The sequence below is a fragment of the Rhipicephalus microplus genome, chromosome X (assembly GCF_043290135.1).
Source record: "Rhipicephalus microplus isolate Deutch F79 chromosome X, USDA_Rmic, whole genome shotgun sequence".
Lineage (NCBI taxonomy): Eukaryota > Metazoa > Arthropoda > Arachnida > Ixodida > Ixodidae > Rhipicephalus > Rhipicephalus microplus.
In genome coordinates, this window is record NC_134710.1 from 262014647 (window position 1) to 262020900 (window position 6254).

A 6254-nucleotide genomic window follows, 5' to 3' on the forward strand; every position below is an offset into this window, starting at 1 on the left:
CTATATAAACGGGCAAATTTTTATACTTTAACAAAGGAATTTCAAGGGGATAACTTACGAGTTCGATATACCCTAAAATTCTATATATGAGGGTTTGATATAACTGTGTTCAACTGTACATGTTACCAGATTGTCCTAAGCGGACTACAGAGCACCATTAAGCGTGCTGATCATGAAAAAAGCAAAATAAAAATTGGGGAAAAAGACATAAGTATCTTGATCACACCATTGAAAATTCAAAAAATTATGGACAAACAAAAATACACAGAACACAGGCACTCATGTTGTGAGTTGTCAGCATGTGTGTATCTTTGTTCATGTTTTCTTAAATTATGCACTGGTTGCTGCTCTCAAGATCATGTACGACCAACAAGCCTACTAGTAGCACCTAAGCAAAACCAGTGAAGTTGACAGGTTAACATACATAAACTGAAGCTGAGCCCCAGTGAGACGTATAGTAAAAAATTAACGCGCTATTAGTTTCAGTTTCAGTTTTATTGAGCATTTTCTTCACAGAGTTGCGAAAAAGAAAACGCAAGGATAAGAGCAAAAAGCTGCTATGTTAGCAGCTTTACGAGGCTCCTACCCCTTTTTACTTGGCATTACAAAAATCCGCAGTGCACAAAACATGAAAAAACAATTTGACGTAGATTTTCAAAACTTCAAATAAAAATAAAATGCATCAAAATTACATCAGTTTCAGGTTTACATAAAATAAGCAAACCACAAAGAGAGAAAAACAACAAAAAACAAAAGAAAACAGCGTGCAGTCAATCATGAAACAATGCACACGTTGCTAAACGGCTACCAAAAGTATTACAAAATGATTATACAACGTTTACAACACTGGGTATGCGAAAAGCATAAGTTTTAATGCACAAGGGAAACACTGATGAGTGAAATGTTCCATGTTTTACTCGTAAAAAAAGCAACGAAAAAAAAAATGTCAAAGAAAGCAAACATCATAGGATGCCATGTTACACACGAGCACTATTATAGGGTGTTTCTTTTACATATTGTAACGGATATAACAACCTCACAACCGGGACGTCCTATTTACAAGGTTTAATAAGGGCGAACTTGTGCCCAAAGCCAAAAGAACTACACAGTAGCTGGGAGAAAGCAGCGAACGCTCGTCGTCCTCTTCTTCTCTTCTTTTCCGCTGCTCGGTAGCAGCTCGTGCACAGGCTGGGCCGGCTCGTGCCTTCCGGCGGGCTTCATGAGTCGTAGCGATGCCGTCAGCGTTCCTCTTTTAACAACGTCTGCGTTGTACTGCGCCTTAACAATTCCTCGTGGCATTATCCCCCCTCTCAAGCGGCATCGCCCCGATGCTTGCGATGAGGCTGTTTTTTTTTTTGTGTGTGCAAGTTTGTAAAAATGAGGTTGCAGTACGTCAAGGTATTGGGGTGGCTAGGTTTGGAATCGGTCGTAGTACGGTTTCATCCGTACAATGTGTACACGCTCCGTGGGATTGCGTCGCCTCGAATGCAGGTGGCCTGCAGGCTTGACTTCGTAGACGAGGTCATTGTGTCGCTGTACGATCTCGTAGGGGCCAAAATACCGGGAAATGAGTTTTTCGGAGAGGCCTCGTCGTCGTACTGGAGTCCATATCCACACTTTGTCGCCAACGTCATATCGCGTGTCAAGTCTTCCTCGGTTGTAGCGGTCAGCATCGATGCGGTGTTGGTGGCGTATTCGGTATCTTGCTAACTGGCGGGCTTCTTCCGCTCTTTGTAGAAAGTCGTCAAGATCGGGGGGGTAGTCATCTTGGTCTATTGGTAACATAGCATCCAGTGTTGTGGTAACAGCACGACCGTAAACTAGTTCAAATGGGGTGATTTTGGTGGTCTCTTGCACAGCCGTATTGTAGGCGAAAGTGACGTATGGTAAAATTTCGTCCCACTTTTTGTGCTCGACATCCACATACATGGATATCATGTCCGCTAAAGTTCTGTTAAGGCGTTCGGTCAGGCCATTGCATTGAGGATGATATGCAGTGGTTTTCCTATGAACAGTGTGAGTCATGTTGAGCAGGCACTTCAAAAGTTGCGCCGTGAAAGCCGTTCCGCGATCGGTGATTACAACCGTTGGAGCGCCATGTCGCAGGACTATTTTGTGTACGAAGAATTGGGCCACTTCTGCTGCCGTTCCTCGTTCCAAAGAGTCTGTTTCGGCGTATCTAGTTAAATAATCAGTGGCCACAACGATCCATTTCTTGCCGAGTAAAGATGTCGGGAAGGGTCCAAGGAGGTCCATTCCAACTTGGCGGAAAGGCGCTTTCGGTGGATCTATAGGTTGTAGAAGGCCCGCTGGTTTAGAACGTGGTGTTTTTCGTCTTTGGCACTCGCGGCATGTTTTGACGTAGTGTTGCACTGAAGCTAGTAGCTTGGGCCAATAATAATGGAGACTGATCCTTGCAAGCGTTCGCGTCACACCCAAATGTCCAGATGTGGGCTCATCGTGACACGCTCGAAGTATTTCTTGTCGCATAGTTGCTGGAACGACAAGCAGGAACTTTTCGCGGTTGGGCTTGAAGTTTCTCTTGTAGAGAACGTTTCCTCGGAGGCAGAACAATGCGAGGCTTCGAGAAAATATACGGGGTACTTGTACGTCAATTCCTTGCAGGTGTTCGATAAGCGGGAGTAATTCTTTGTCTGTACGTTGGAGTTCGGCTATTTGAGTGGTCTCGACAATTCCTACGAACGGAAAGTCGTCTTCTTCTGATAGTGGTGTGTCTGTAGGAGCCCGTGACAAACAGTCGGCATCGGTATGTTTTTTGCCAGATCGGTATACCACTGTTATATCGTATTCTTGCAGTCTGAGGCTCCACCTTGCTAGTCGTCCAGATGGTTCCTTTATGTTCGCCAGCCAGCAAAGCGCATGGTGATCGCTGACTGCCTTGAATGGTCTACCATATAGGTACGGCCGAAATTTACTGATGGCCCAGACGACGGCAAGGCATTCTTTTTCCGTGGCCGAATAGTTTGTCTCTGCTTTTGTTAGAGTCCGACTGGCATAAGCTATCACTTTTTCTTCACCTTTCTGCCACTGTATTAGAACGCATCCAAGGCCGATGTTACTGGCATCTGTGTGTATTTCCGTGTCGGCTGTCTCATCAAAGTGAGAAAGAATCGGGGGGTTTTCTAACCTCTTTCTCAATTCGTTGAAGGCGCTTTGTTGCTCGTTTTGCCACTGGAAAGGCACATCTTCTCTCGTAAGTCTCGTTAAGGGTTCTGCGATCTTTGAAAAATTTCTCACAAATCGTCTATAGTACGCACATAGACCTAGAAATCTCCGTACTGACTTTTTGTCTGTTGGCACCGGAAACCTTGCGACGGCGGCCGTCTTATCAGGATCAGGGCGAACACCTTGGGCGCTGACGACATGCCCAAGAAAACGAAGCTCTTCGAAAGCTAATCGGCACTTCTCTGGCTTGATTGTCAAATCTGCCGAACGGATTGCCTCTAACACTGACCGAAGGCGCTTGATGTGCTCCTCAAATGTAGCCGCGAAGATGACCACGTCGTCTAGGTACACTAGGCAACACTGCCACTTCAATCCGGAAAGCACAGTGTCCATCATGCGTTGGAACGTTGCCGGCGCACAACAGAGACCAAACGGGAGAGCCTTAAATTCGTAAAGTCCGTCCGGGGTAACAAAAGCAGTCTTTTCGCGATCACGTTCATCAACCTCGATCTGCCAGTATCCACTTTTCAGATCTAGTGATGAGAAGAACTTGGCACACCGAAGTCGATCTAACGTGTCGTCGATGCGTGGAAGGGGATATACATCCCGTTTAGTCACAGCATTCAGTTTCCTGTAGTCGACACAAAACCGTAGCGTGTTATCCTTCTTCTTGACAAGCACCACGGGAGATGACCACGGGCTGTTAGAAGGCTGGATAACATCATCTTCAAGCATTTCTCGTACCTGCTTCTTGATGACTTCCCTTTCCTTAGGGGAAACACGATACGGGTGCTGGCATACCGGCCTGGTTGTCTCGTCCGTTATGATCCTGTGTTTTGTAATGCTCGTGCGCCGTACCTTTGAACTGTTGGAGAAACAGCTGCCAAATTCCCGCACGAGGTCGTATAGCTGTTGACGTTGAATCTCTGAAAGATTAGGATTTACGTATATTGTGTCGCAGGCATCAGATGGAAGTTTCACATTCGGTGACGTCGTTTCAAGACTGCATATTTCTGTCACTTCACAGAACTCATGAAGAAACGCTATTGCCGTCCCTTTTGCGATGTGCTGGAATTCGTTACCGAAATTCGTCAAGAGGATGTCTGTGCACCCGTTTCGCAGCTGGATAATCCCTCGTGCCACACAAACGCCTCTTTTCAAGAAAACATCCACGTTGCTCTCCGCCACACCCTCGTAGTCGCTGAATGCATCATTATGCACGAGAACCATTATACTGCTCCGTGGCGGTACAGTCACATCATCGTCGACGACGCGCAGTGGAGTGGTACATCGTTCATCTGATCGTGCTACCTTTAAAGCTTGCTTTGTCGAAAAGGACACGCTCGACCTCTGTAAATTGATAATCGCACCATTAGCTTGTAGGAAATCCATTCCCAGTATCACTTCCCTCGAGCACACAGGCAGGACGACAAAGTCACCGACGTAAGTGAAGCCCCGTATCATGACCCTTGCGGTACATCGGCCGGAAGGGGTTATGAGGTGACCACCTGCAGTACGTACTTGAGGTCCACCCCATTCGGTCAGAACTTTCTTGAGTCGCTTCGCTAATTCGTAACTTATCACAGAATAATCCGCACCAGTATCGATCAAAGCATTGAGCTCTAGTCCGTCAATCACCAACGGCAAGTCTGAAGTAATTTTCTCTGTACTGCACTCCTTTACCTGGAAACAGTCGTCGTTATCAGGCTCGTACCGCAGTGGAGGATCTTCATATCCCAAGTCGCCAGCGGCCTCGCCTCCACAGGTCGCCCTCTTCAGTTTCCCGGATTTGGGCTAGGCGAACGCTGCCTAGACGTGCTTGGGAAGGGACGTGGGCTAGACGAGCGGTAGCGCATAGGGGATGGTGAGCGTGGTTGATGACGACGAGGCGGGTCAAATTCCCGACGTGAGCATAGGTATTCTTCAATCTCGGAAGGTCTTTCGCCGTTTCGCGGACACGGTGCATTGATGGCGAATCCCCTAAGACCAGCTTGACGATATCGGCAGAATCGGTACAGGTGGCCAGCCTCTCCACAGTGGAAACACAAGGGCCTACGTGTGGCATCTCGCCACACATCGCTCTTCCGTGGCATCATCTCTCTCGCACGAGGTGGAGTGCGTGTTGCCTCTACGATTTCAGGCGGGCTGCGCATTGTCTGCACATAAGTACTTGGTGTCTCGATCGGCGAACAGTGCAGAGTAGGTCGCCTGAGCACCTCGGAGTACGTTACCGCCCGTCGTGTCGCCGGCACATCACTCCGCGGCTCCCGCATGGCCTGTCGAATTTCGTCTCGGACAACTTCAGCAAGAGACAGCTCGGGGGTGACATCAGGTGACTGCAGTTTCCTTAATTCTTCCCTGACAACAGACCGGACGAGCTCGCGCAATGTGTCAAGATTATCCACGACGCCTGCTGAGTAGACTCCTGCGGATGCACCGGCTACGTCGCGGTTGTACTGTCGGGCTCTCTGCTGAAGCGTCGTTTCGATGGTTGTTGCTTCCGACCGAAACTCAGCAACAGTACGGGGCGGATTGCGGATGAGTCCCGCGAACAATTCTTGCTTTACCCCGTGCATGAGGTGGCGCACTTTCTTGTCTTCCGTCATGCCAGGATCAGCTCGCTTGAAAAGGCGGGACATGTCTTCGATGTACATCGCGACAGTTTCGTTCGTTCGTTGAATCCGTGTGCGGAGAGCTGCTTCCGCCTTTTCCCGGCGATCACTGTTGGCGAACGTACTCAGTAGCTGCCGCCGAAACTCTTGCCACGACGTCAGAGATGCCTCGTGGTTTTCGTACCACACTCGTGCAGAGTCTTCCAACGCAATGTAGACGTTACGCAGCTTGCCTTCCTCGTTCCACTGATTTAGATTTCCCACTCTCTCGAAATGCTCTAACCAGTCTTCGGCGTCCTCGTATGGGTCACCATGAAACACCTTTGGGATGACCGGTTGGCTTACGATGAGTTGTGCCGGCGTAACTTGGCTCGTCATGGTGGTGGCGGCGCTTGTCTCCGTCACCGATGCCCTTGATACAGAAGGGAGTGGCCCAAATTCTGGCAACTCTCCTCG